The sequence below is a fragment of the Ochotona curzoniae genome, unplaced genomic scaffold (genome assembly GCF_017591425.1).
Source record: "Ochotona curzoniae isolate NIBS_2020 unplaced genomic scaffold, NIBS_Ocur_1.0 scaffold_2453, whole genome shotgun sequence".
NCBI lineage: Eukaryota > Metazoa > Chordata > Mammalia > Lagomorpha > Ochotonidae > Ochotona > Ochotona curzoniae.
The window spans coordinates 15463273-15474871 of NW_024467094.1; positions in this window are offsets into that span (position 1 = coordinate 15463273).

Sequence of the window (11599 nt, forward strand, 5' to 3'; positions counted from 1 at the left end):
GAAAAAAAAAATGGCCCACCTGTTAGCTACCAAAACGATGTGAACCAAAATGAAACTTCCACCCACTGAATCGGCCAAGATTGAGAAACGGGGACCTCTCCCAGCAGTGAGGGAAGAGCATGATGGATGCTTGCCTGCTGTATGGATGGAGATCCGGGTGAAAACTGCTCAGCAGGCACTCAGGCCTGTGTACAGGGACTCAGCAATGCTCCTACGGCAGCAGGCAGTTTAGCCTAGTGCTTAGGATGCCAGCAATTCAGGTCTGAATGCCTGGGTTCAAGTCCCAGCTCCAGCCCAACTTTAGGATTCCTGCTGGGGGGCAACAAGTGACAGCTCAACTAACCAGCTCCCTGCCCTCTGTGTGGGAAAGCTGGCCTGGGTGCCAGCTCCTGGCTTGCCCTCTGTTGCTGTGGATTTCCAAGGGGTGAAGCAACAGATGGGCACACTCTTTCTCTCTGCCTCTCAAATATTTTAACACTGTCTGAATTAGAAATCCCACCTCTACTTACCATGTAGAACAGCAAAGGTTCTGCTTTTGTATGGTTCACAAACTAAAAATGGTTTTTATTTTTTTAAAGTTTGAAAAAAGTAAGAATTGGGCAGGAGAAGAAAGGAGGGAGGAAAAGAGCAGGGGATGAAGGAGAAGCAGCAGTGGTGGCACAAACCTGATCTGGCCCATTGTGAGATATTTTCTGCCTGCCTTTTATTGAGAAAACCTGCCAGTCCTTGACTGATGTTACAGTGGGGTCAGTGAAGTGTGAGCCAGGGACCAAATCCAACCAGCCACCTGCCTTTGTAAATAAAGTTTTATTGGAACACAATCACATTCATTTGCCTCGTAAGTTATAACTGTTATTCTGTCCAATGGAAAAGTTGAATGGTTGTGCCAGGGACTACATGGTCCACTAAACATAAAATATTTATTATTTGGCCCATCCCAAAAAGTTTGACAACCCCTGGTCTAAAGAAACAATCCAGAGGGTGGGGAGGAGAGGAAAGTTGGCACTGTAAAGCCTCCACTTGCAATGCCTGCATCCCATGCAGATGCAGATTCGAGTCCTGGCTGCTGCACTTCCAATGCTGCTCCCTGCTAATGTGCCCAAGAAAGCAGTGGAGGACAGACCAAGGACGTGGTCTCCTGCACCCACTCAGGACACATGGGTGAAGCTCTCACTCCTGGCTTCAGCCTGGCACAGCACCAACCATTACAACCATCTGAAGAATAAACCAACAAATAAAGATCTCTTGTTCTGTGTCTCTCCTTCTATCTCTATAACTGACTTTCAAATAAATAAATCTTTAAAAAATATTAGAAATACATAAAATGTAAAGATGTACAGAGATGTTCATTACAGCATTATTTACATAGAAGACCTGTTAAGTGCTACAGCTGCACTGAATTCAGATAATGAGCATCCATTTACTGCAAGGACCCACGTCTTTTAAATTGCTTTCTTTTGGGGCCTGGCAGCATAGCCTAGCGGCTTAAGTCCTCGCCTTGAACGCGCTGCAATCCCATATGGCCCCAGTTCTAATCCCAGCAGCTCCACTTCCCATCCAGCTCCCTGCTTGTGGCGTGAGAAAGCAGTTGAGGACAGCCCAAAGCCTTGGGACCCTGCACCCGTGCGGGAGACCTGGAGGAAGTTCCTGGCTCCTGGCTTCGGTTCGGCATAGCATCGGCCATTGCACTCACTTGGGGAGTGAATCATCAGACGGAAGATCTTCCTCTCTGTCTCTGCTCCTCTTTGTATATCTGACTTTCCAATAAATAAATACATCTTTTTTAAAAAAGTATATTATATTTTACAGAAAGGAGATTATAGCGTAAGATTTATTAATAAATAAATAAATTGCTTTCTTTCCATTTAATGAAAGTGAGGTGTGGAGAAATAAAGAGATTGGTTTTCCGTCTGCTGGTTCACTCCCCAAATGCCTGCAAGAGTCAGGGTTACAACGGGAGAAAGCCAGGAGCCTGGACCTTCATCTGGGTCTCCCACATGGGAAGCAGGGACGTGAATACTTGACCTATTATTTTTTGCCACTTAGGATGCACACCCCCGGCAAGCTGCATTGGAAACAGAGTAATCTGATCCAAACCAGGCACACAGTGTTACAGGATGATGGCTTAATGTGCTACACCATGCTGCCAACCCCGCATCTCACATCTTCAGAATTCAATACACATGATGATTATTAATATCAATGGACTATTTGGTAATTTTTACATGTTGTTAAATAACCTGTAATAAAGCATGAAATCGGGATATGATATAGCATATACAAAAGGCTATATGCTTCTTTGTTAGCCAGAAATGTCCACATGTCTCCTGTTTTCTATATTTTTAATTCTGTTTTAAGCTAGAGAAATATGCAAGGAAAAAAAGAATGAAAGGAATGAGTCACATTCTCTGTCATAATCTCTTCAGGCCAGAGGATTCTGGGTAATTTTAATTTTCTTATGCACACTTTCCTGTAATTTCCAAGTTTCCTGTAATGGGTGAATGGATGAATTTTGCTCTTATTATTAAAGGGAAAAGTCTTCTTTCTCAAAAAGTAATTGAGTTTAGAAATCCAGTGGAGGGCCAAGGGCAGACTCTGGGCACCACTGAGCAGATCTGGATCAGGCTGCACGGCAGGGCAGGGCAGGGCAGGAAGCACAGAATGACATGTGGGTTTCTAATTTTCCTGTAAGTGCTGGCAACCCATAAGGGTACCAGTTCATGTCCTGGCTGTTCCATTTCCCTTGCAGCTCTCTACTTGTGGCCTGGGAAAGCAGTATAGGATGGCCCAAAGCCTTGGAACCCTGCACCTGCTTGGAAGAACTGGAAGAGGCTCCTGGCTTCAGATCAGCTCAGCTTTGGCCACTGCGGCTACTTGGGGAGTGAGCCAGCAGATGGAAGATCTTTTTATCTGTCTCCTTCTCTGTAAATCTGCATTTCCAGTAAATAAATGAAGCACGCAAGAAAGGAGGGAGGGAGGGCAGGAAAAGAGGGAGGGGAGGAAAGGAAGGGAGAGAGAAAGAAAAACAAAAGGGAAACAAAAGAAAATGTGGGCTAAGGAATCAGGGGGCAGTACCAGGCAAAGTAGCCTGTGGCTACTTTATTTTTTTTTTCCGTGAGTATTGCATCAGCCACTCTCCATGGGCATCTGACATCCTCACCTGCAATACGTTCCAAGAGCCTGTGCCTCCCTCATTGGACAGAATGGGGGCTTAAAGGAAAAATGGATGGGCAAGGCACGGCCACAGCCCCTTATGCACACAGAGGCCATGGTGGGGGATTGGGAGGAAGAGAATGCCAGGGGCTAGGCAGTGCCAAGGGACAGCAGAAGGATCATCACTAGCCCTGACCAGCTGGCCCATCCCTCCAGCTACTGGGCTTGGCTCACAACCTAGAAGGTAAGCCATGGTAGGAGTGTTCTAAAAGTAACCTGTTTGTGTGTGTGTGCGTTTAATTTACAACACAACATGACAGGGAGAGAAAAAGATCTTCTATCTGCCTGTTCATTGCCCAAGTGGCCCCTAATGGCTAAAACCAGGAGCCAAGAGCTGGATCCAGCTCTCCCATGAAGGTGAGCAGGGACTCCAGCACTTGAGCCATCCTTCACTGCCTCTCCAGGCACATTAGTAGATAGCTGGATCAGAAACTCCGGAGAAGGGATGCTGTACCTTACCTTGCTGTGCCACAGCGCCAGCCCTCCATTTCCTGATACAACTCCACAAAATAGATCAGCCACAAAGCACCTCAGACAGCATGCGCTGGGATGGTCAAGGTCAGACACAGGAGAAGGGCGGCCATCAAGGGCTGGGCATTCCCACTTCATCCTGGTGCAGGTTGTCCCATCTGGGTGAAGAGGTGGGATGGCTACACAACAGAATCCATTTAATGCCACAACTGCAGAGGGAGGAGAGGGGCAAGGGAGAAAGAGACCCTCAAATCCTGGGAAGCAGAAATTTGAACCCTGAATGAGCACCTACTGAGTGCTAGGCTCAGAGCTGGCTCTTCAGTGTGTCTGAATGAGCACCTACTGGGTGCTAAGCCCAAGGCTGGCTAGTCAGCGTGCTGTTCCTTTCTTTCTCAAAAGGCTCCTTAAGTAGAAACCATTCCTAATAGGCCATGGCAGGGAGAGGGGCACACCCAGGGTCCTGAGGCAAGATAGTCAAAGATGTGACTCAAACGTAGGTCACAGACGTTAGGGCATAGGACAGCACAGGGAGCACATATCAAAATAGCCCAGCCCTCATCACTCCCTCATTCAACATCACCAAGGGTTGTCTCAGATGGCAGCAGTGGGGACGTGGCCCAACAGACAGTCTCAGGCATGGAGAGTTGTGGGCCTCATGTGGGTGCTTGCCAGCTCACTCCTCCTCAGCCATGAAGCCTCCATTCGGGTAGAGCCAACATACCATCCTGGCTCCTGGCTTCAGATCAGCTCAGCTCCAGCCACGTGGCCACTTGGAGAATGAACCAGTGGGTGGAAGATCTTTCTCTGTTTCTCTTTCTCTGTAGATTTGCCTTTTCAATAAAAATAAATAAATCTTCAAATTAAAAAATATAAAGCTGAGCCTTTGCCTGTGGTGTTAGCATCTTTTATATGCATCAGTTTGTATCCCAGCTGTTCCACTTCCCTTCCAGCTCCCTGTTCATGGTCCGAGAAAACAGCACAGGATGGCCCAAGTCCTTGGACCACCATATTCACGTGGGAGACCAGGAAGAAGCTCTCTGGTTCGTGGCTTTGTTTCAGCTCCACTCCAGCCATTGTGGCCATTTGAGAAGTAAACAAACAGTTGGAAGACCTTTCTTCTGTCTCCTCTTTTCTCTCTGAAACTTTGTTTAAATAAATATTTTAAAATCCTCAAGCAAACTTGATCAAGCAGAGGCAAAAGTGAACCTGAAGCAAGCCTTTGAAAATACTCCAGTTAGAGAAAAAAGCACAAGAATGAGACGAGCTTTCATGACCCTTAGGACCTCATTAAATGAGCAAATACTCTAACTTCCAGAATCCCTAAGGGAGAATAGGAGAGTGGAGACACAGAAAACCTAGTCAGTGGAATGACAGATGAAAATGTCACTAATCTAGGAAAGTGACATCCAGTGACATCCAGTGACAGGAGGCCCCGGATCCCTGACACAAGCGACCAGAAAAGATGCTCACCACGACTTGGGATGGTCAAACTCTCAAAAGAAGAACATGAAAAAGCATTGTAAAATCTGCAAGACAAATGTGCCCAAGCACTTTTAAGGGAATCACTCATTAGATTAACAGCCAATTTTTTTTCCGACAGAAATCTTACAGGCCAAAGGGGAATATAAGATTTCAAATTCTTAAAGGAAAAATTTTCAACAAGAATATTTCACCCATCAAAGCTATCTTTCATAAACAGAGAAATAAAAACTTTCCAAGATAAGTAAAAACTGAAGGAATTCATAATGACCAGATTTAGCTTACAGTTGATGCTTAAGGGAGTGCTTTACAGAAACAAAGGTAACTACCATTATGAAAACATGTGGAACTACAAAGCTCATTTTAGAAAGCATGCCTAGTGGCTAAAGTCCTCGCCTTGCAGGTGCCGAGATTCCATATGGGCACCAGTTCTAATCCAGACAGCCCTATTTCCCATCCAGCTCCCTGCTTGTGGCCTGGGAAAGCAGTCAAGGACGACCCAAAGCCTTGGGACTCTGCACCTGCGTGGGATATCCAGAGGAAGTTCTTGGCTCCTGGCTTCAGATAGGTGCAGCTTTGGCCGTTGCGGCCACTTGGGTAGCAAATCAACAAATGGAAGATCTTCCTGTGTCTCTCCGTCTCTCCGCATGTCTGACTTTCCAATAAAAACAAATCTTAAAAAAAATGATTGACTAAGCCATTACTTCTCAATAAGTTCAAATTTAAGTGACAAGTTCCCTAATTAAAAAATAATGACTAAATGTATAATGATTTAAAAGACCCAGAGAGGCACAGCTTCAAGAAACTCCAGCAGCGCACACAGACCAGAAATAAAACAACTGGTGGCCACCAGAACCCTGGAGTGAGGAGGAGTAGCTGTAATTAGTATTAAATAAGAACAAACTTTAAAACAACTACCAAAACATACAAAGAAGGTCACTAATGATCAAAGGATCAATTCAGCCAGCTGATGATAACTGTGTATACACTAACACTGGAGTGTCCAACTGTCTGCAACCACATTAGACCTTAAGGGAGACGCAAGCGGCAATAAAATCATCCTGGGGGACTTTGACAACCCATTAGCAGCAATGGGTGAATTAGATAAAATATATATACATATATAAGAATTATACCACAGTATAAAACAAATGGATCCAACAGACATTTACACAACATTCCATCTGTAGCAGCATAATCTATCAATCCACGGAACACTGCCTAAGACACACCATACATTAGGCCAGAAAATAAATTTCCATAAGTTTAAAAAATAAAAATTATATCTTTTCTGATTACAATGGAGTGAAGCTGGAAATGACAAAAAAAAATTTAGAAATGATATAAACATATGAAAACCAAATAACGCACTCCTGAATGAGCCAGGGGGCGTTGAAGAAATTTAGGGGAGAATTTAGAAAATTCTTTGAAGTTAATGCAAATGGAAATACAACATACACAAACATATGGAATACAGAAAAAGCAGTATTAGTTGAGGGGGAGTTTATAGAAAGAAGTGCTCATTTGAAAAAAACAAGTATATCAGATAGGTAACCTAGCTATATTAGGTTTGTATATTACTATTATTCAGTGCAAATAAACACCTGCCACAAGCTGCTTATAAAGGAACCTTGATGGTGGCTTTGCAGAGTCCCCCCAAGATGAAGCAGTCCTATCAGTTTGGACCTGTGCAGAGAACAACCACATGGAGAGCCAGGAAACAGAAAGGCTGAGGCTCATCCCAAGAGTCCCTGCCTGTGAGCATGCCCCCAGTGTCCCAGGTCCTAGAGCTGGGCCCACCTCCATTCTGAGAATACTACCGGTCCAAGGACTCAACTCAGTCATCTATGTGAGTTGGGGAGCCAAATCATATACAAACTATAGCATTTGAGCCTTGTGTCCAGAAATTCATATTCTTTTCACAAGTAATCACTAGCACTGCATTTCAAAGGCCAGAACAAAACAATAAAAAAAATAGAAAGATCAGAAATAAATGAAACAATGATGAAGTTTTTCTAGGAGCCAGAACTGTGGCACTGTGGTTTATGCTGCTACCTGCACAGCTAACATCCCATATGGGTACCCTACTTCCTAGAGAGCCCTGCTAATGTGCCTGGGAACAAAACAAGTGCTTGATCCCCCATACCCATGTGGGAAGTCCAGAAGTAGCTTCCGGCTTTGGACCAGCTCAGCTCCAGCCATTGCCACCTGTGGGGAATGAACCAGTGGGTGGAATATCAACCAATCAACCAACTAACCTCTCTCTGTAACTGTGTCTTCCAAATACATTTTAATAATCTTTTTTTTAAAAAAGAGATGATAAAAATCAGAGCTCAAAAAGGAGATTTAATTGATAATGAGGAAATAAAAACAAATTCCTTGGGGACTACTGTGAACATCCGCAAGCCAAGAAAAACCTGGGAAATCTAGAAGAAATGCAAACATTCCTGAATGCAAACAGTTTATAAAAATGGGACCATGAAGACAAAACCTCCCAGACCTAATCAAACAGTGCCATTAAACCAGTAACAAAAAGTTTCTCAACAATATAAAGCCCAGGGTCAGGTGGCTTCACTGCTGAAATTTCACAAAACTATTAAGAACACAAGTTCTCAAACTCAGCAAATTGAAAGGGAAGGAACCCTTCCAAACTCATTCTGCAAGGCCAGCATTATCTTGATTTCAAAACTGGACAAGGGGCCCAGCATGATGCCTCAATACCTGAATTCTTACTTTGCATGCATCAGGATCCCATATGGGTGCCAGTTCATGTCCTGGCAGCTCCACTTCCCTCCAGCTCCCTGCTTGTGGCCTAGAAAAACAGTCAAGGATGGCCCAAAGCCTTGGAACCCTGCACCCATGTGAGAGACCCAAAGAAGCTCCGGGCTCCTGGCTTCGGATCAGCTCAGCACTGGCCATTGTGGCCACGTGGAGAGTAAATTAGTGGACAGATCTTCCTCTCTGTTTCTCCTCCTCTATGTATATCTGCCTTTCCAATAAAAATAAATCTTTAAAAAAATGACACTGTGCCCGTGGAGAACCAGCAGTTTAACACCCTCCCTTTGGACACTTGCAGAGACAAACTTCCCTCCACAAGGCCTGATGCCGCTAACTCAGCACTGAAGCACAAAGTCACTTCTCTCATAGGAGCATACGCTGCTACCATTCTGTACAGTCAAAGTTTCAAAGGAACCTGACCCAGGCATTCTACTTTCTAAGCCTATTTAGAATTCCACTTCAAATAACACGTGTAAGTTAACACTACACAGTCACTAAGACCTCTGTGCACAGAGCCTTCCACAGAATACTGGGACTAACACACCAGTGGAAAGCAAAGGGTTAAGTCAACCACTGTGGGGCAAGGCAGGAAGTGGCCACCAGGATAAAAGACTGTTGGCAACTCTTGTGGGGCATGGGTGCTTCTGTGTCATTCTCTTTGCCATTCTCAAGTTCTGTAACGATTTACATTCTTGCAGTAATTGGGAAAGAATAAAGTCCATGGAAAGGAAAAACAGAAAACCATCAAGTCAATGGTTGGGATCCTTTCCCATGAAAATGAAGACAAGGGAAGGAGCATCTAGTTAGAACTGGGAAGAGCAGTCCACTGTGGGGCTCAGAAGCACGATCAGAGGCTTCCAGGAGCATGAGCAGGCCCAGGCCCCGATCTGCAGGGTCCCCACAGGGATCTCAAAGAATGGAACCATATTATTTTCCACATTTACATCCAAGCCCCAGGATGCACCCAGAGGGTCCTGGGTAACATCCAGCTGGCTGAGACAAAGTCCTTCCTGCGGCCTCAGGTTGTCTTCCTCCAACTGGGGCCACCACAGAGGCCATGGATAGAAGGAAGGTCCCGTGGGCAAGGCACAGCCCAGATGCAGCCCACAGCTGTGCAAAGACCCAGAGCTTTCACTCAGCATCTCGGTAGAAAAAAGCAAAACCCAAGAGGATCAGAAGCAGGCAACTGGAAGAGGACATAGATGGGTTATCCTATCCATTTTGAAATATTCGACTCTTTCACTTCCAACTCAGCTTCTTGCTCCCATCTACCTTCTGGGACAGCAATCAGTGGTTCAAGTGCTGGGGTCCTTCCCTCCCATGTAGGAGGCTTGGACCGAGTTGTGGGCTTCTGGTTTCAGCCTGGTCCAGCCATGGCTGTTGTGAACACTTGGGGAGTGAACCAGAGGATGGAAAATCTTGTTTTTCTATCTCTCTGCTTTCCAAATAAAATGGGAAATTTTTAAAAAGTATAAAATACATATATATAAGAGAGATGAGCCTGGCATGGTAACCTAGTGATTTAGGTCCTCACCTTGTACATGCCAGGATCCCATATGGGCATAGGTTGCAATCCTGGCTGCTCCACTTCCCATCCAGCTATGGGAAAAAAAATATACACATATATGGAAAAAACATATGGACAAAATATTTATGTACATATATATGGAAAACAGAGGTTATTGAACAGAACAATATAGACAATGGTGGCCAGCCAAGCAAGCCACGCCAACAAAGGCTGGGGGCAGAGATTCCAACAAAGCCAGGTTTGATCACCTGCACTTGAGCAGGTATCTTAACATAGAATCGCCACACACACCTGCTCATCCCTCACCAGACTGGTCTCCTTGCACTTCCTGTTCCCAGTCTGCTGCTCGGGATACACTTAGCAAGAGGTTCTGAAGTCTCTTCATGGGAGAACCTCAGTGGAATCCACTCCACCAAAGTCCAGGGATTTTTAGCTTTTGATAGTCAGTAAATACGTTTATTTTACCCATCATTTTATGATTTCCCATTCTCTAGTTTTCACCATAGTTTATTAGGTGAAGTGTCTAAACTTCCAAGTTGGCCCTATGCATCACAAAGTTTCATCTGCTGTAATATTAATTTGGACTTCACTTGCTAGGAGTCTTGGCTGTATGAAACCTAAACCCACACAACCTTCAGCCACATCAATGAGCTTTTTATAGCAGCATTCTAAGCCTTTAAGATTTATGTACCTTAAATGCAGAGCAACGTGGGGTAGAAGGAGAGATATTAAATCTACTGTTCAGCCTTCCCCCTGCCCGCAACATTCACAAATGGCTCAAACAGCCAGGGCTATGGCCAGGCAGAAGGCAGGAGGCAGGAATTTCATCCACACGTGCGGGAGCTCAAGCACTTGAGCCATCTTTCTCTGCCTTTCCGGCAACATCAACAAAGAGCTGAATCAGACGTCAAGCAGCAGGGATTCAAATGGGTGCTCCAAGTATGGGATGCTGGCGTCACAGTGATGGCTTAAACGGCCCTGCCACCATGTCGCCACCAGCATCACAAGCTCTTGATAGGAGTCAGCACCTCTTGGGCAGAAGTTGGTCCATTGGTCCCATCAAGCTTGCCTCATGTGTCAGGCCATTCTATCCCTTCCCTTCTGTCACATTATGCCCATTGTAACCCCAGGCCCTCTGAGAGTCTTATCTGGTTACAATACTATTGCCACTAACCACTGACTTAAGTGTGGACTCCATCTTGCCCTGACAGTCCCCAGCCAACCCTCTCCTAATTACCAAAGTTCCCATGGTCATACCTGTGTCTCTTCAAGAGCCTGCACATGACCTGTGGATCCACTTAGCTGGGATTGCTGCTTCATTCTGTTTAAGATTTTATTTTTATTGGAAAGTCCATACACAGAGTGAAGGAGAGACAGAGAAAGATCTTCCGTCTGATGATTCACTCCGCAAGTGGCCACAACAGCCAAAGCTGCACCTTTCTGAAGCCAGGAGCCTGGAGCTTCCTCCAGGTCTCCACAAGGGTACAGGGTCCCAAGGCTTTGGCCATCCTTGGCTGCTTTCCCAGGCCACAAGCAGGGAGCTGGATGGGGCTGCTGGGACACTAACCAGCGCTCATATGGGATCCTGGTGTGTGCAAGGTGAGGACTTTTGTCACTAGGCTATTGTGCCAGGCCCTCGTTCCGCTTTTAGTTGATAAGTAAATTGAAACACTTGCAATAGCAGTGACTTCCTATGTCGCCAGGGTAAAACTGTACAGAGCTTACCGTTCCAGCAAAAATAATTTTATAAATGAGAAACAAGCTCAAGCCAGAAGCCAATGCTTAATTGTGCGAGTGAACCGACACAGGCAAGCAGGACAATGCCGACAGGACGCTCGATTCTTCTGGATTTTAAGGACCAGATTTAAAAAATAAAATAAAACCTTGCCTTTAGCTTTCTCACCTTTTCAGAATGTTTTTTTGAGGTAATTATTTGTCAAGCAATGTTTTCTTAAAAACCCCACATACAAATTCCAAGGAGTCTTTACAACAACTCAGGAATGTTGTATGTTAGGAACAGTAACTTGTTTGTAGCACAGAAGTGAAATAGGATGATATTTGTTCTTAATGTTTGCTATTCAAGTAGTAGAAGCAAACCATATATGTAAATTTGAGATCTGCCGCTAATTT